This window comes from Molossus molossus, unplaced genomic scaffold (genome assembly GCF_014108415.1).
Source record: "Molossus molossus isolate mMolMol1 unplaced genomic scaffold, mMolMol1.p scaffold_m16_p_4, whole genome shotgun sequence".
In the NCBI taxonomy this organism is placed as follows: domain Eukaryota; kingdom Metazoa; phylum Chordata; class Mammalia; order Chiroptera; family Molossidae; genus Molossus; species Molossus molossus.
The window spans coordinates 52,524,687-52,526,532 of NW_023425377.1; the positions used below are offsets into that span (position 1 = coordinate 52,524,687).

The window sequence follows — 1,846 nt, forward strand, 5'->3', positions numbered from 1 at the left end:
ATAATACTTATCACATTGTATTTTAATGACCACTTTATCAGTCTCATTAGATTGGGGTTCCTTAAGAGCAGGGACTTTCATGTTCACTTTGACTTGAAGTAACAAATTATTTACTAGATGAGTAATGAATAATATTTCTGTTCAAATGGTATGTATTTGTCTATAGAGCATTAATATCCAAATATTCTATAATCTGATTTAAAAATCCTCAAATTTAAATGAGAATGTTACACCAGCCCATTGACTTAGTTTGTGCTGAATCATTTTTAAAATTTGTAACTTTGGGACATTTTATTATAAAAAGCTGATAGTCACATAAATAATTAATAAGAACTTAAAATTCATCATACATTTATTTTATTTTTTAGCTTGACCTTCTAGTAAATCTTTAGTTTTATTGATTTTGGCTGCTATATAAGGATATCCTCCCTTGTCTGGATGATTTAAAAGCATAATTCATTGATGAGCATCTCTTATTTTTCCCTTATTGGCAGTCGGGCTTACACCTAATATTAACACTGCTTCTCGTTTTGTTATTTTGGTTTCAAACCCGCCTCTATAGTAGCCACCATTGAAGGCAGATTTTGGTAGACTTTGAAAAACTTGTTTGACTTGAGGCTCCATATGCTTCATGACTTGCAAAACATAATGGCCTGCAAATCCTGCAGCAGCAATGGTCAGTCCAACTGCTACCACTGTACTGGCCATGGCTCTGGCTCGGCTCCCCCGCCGTCCCCGAGAGCGCCATTTATCGCAGCCCCGATGCCCCAGCCACTGACTCCACGCCTCTACCAGAAAGCAAGGTGGGCACCTGAGTTTTTAATTTCTTACTTGATCTCCCAAGTAACCCATTCATTGTTTAATAACGTGCTATTTAGCTTCCATGTATTCAAATATCTTTGCATGTTCTTGTTGCAGTTGATTTCTAGTTGCATGCCATTGTGATCTGAGAAGATGCTTGATATGATTTCAGTCTTCCTGAACTTGTAGAGACTTAGTTTGTGTCCTAACATGTGGTCTATTTTTCAGAATGTCCCATGTGCACTTGAGAAAAATGTGAATTCTGTAGTTTGGGGTGTAATTCTCTGTAGATATCTATTAGCTACATTTGGTCTAGTGCTTCATTTGGAGTCTCTGTTTCCTTGCTAATTTTTTATCTAGAGGATCTATCCAGTGATGTGAGTGGGGTGTTGAAGTCCCTGCTATGATTGTATTGGTATTGATTTCTCCTTTGAAGTCCTCCAGAAGATTTTTAATATATTTTGGTGCTCCTATATTGGGTGCATATATGTATATCAAGGTTATATCTTCCTGTTGGATAGATGCTTCCAATATTATGTAGTGGCCTTTTTGTCTCTAGTTATGGCCTTCATTTTGAAATCTATTTAATCAGATATGAGTATTGCTATCCCAGCTTTTTTTTTCTTTCTGTTTGCTTAGAAGATTTTTTTCCATCCCTTCACTTTCAACCTATGTGAATCTTTTGTTGTGAGGTGGGTCTCTTGTAAACAACATGTAGATGAGTCTTGCTTTCTTATCCAACTAGCAACTCTGTGTCTCTTTATGGGAGCATTCAATTTATTTACATTTAAGGTGATTATTGATATGTACTTATATTTTGCCATTTTTGTTTAGTGTCATTCTATTTTTCTTTCTATTACTCCTGCTAATTACAGCAGTCCTTTTAACATTTCTTGCAGTGCTCTTTTGGTGCTAATGTATTTCCTTAGACTTTTTTTTTTGTCTGGGAAGCTGTTTATTTGACCTTCTATTTTGAATGGTAGCCTTGATGGAGAGAGTAGTCTTGGATTCAGATCTTTGTTTTTTATGACCTTGATTATTTTAT

General features: G+C 35.4%; 1 pseudogene; it reads right to left on the reverse strand.

The window, feature by feature from the left end:
• Nucleotides 1–357: 357 nt before the first annotated feature.
• Nucleotides 358–714, reverse strand: LOC118615139 (annotated as a pseudogene).
• Nucleotides 715–1,846: the final 1,132 nt, after the last annotated feature.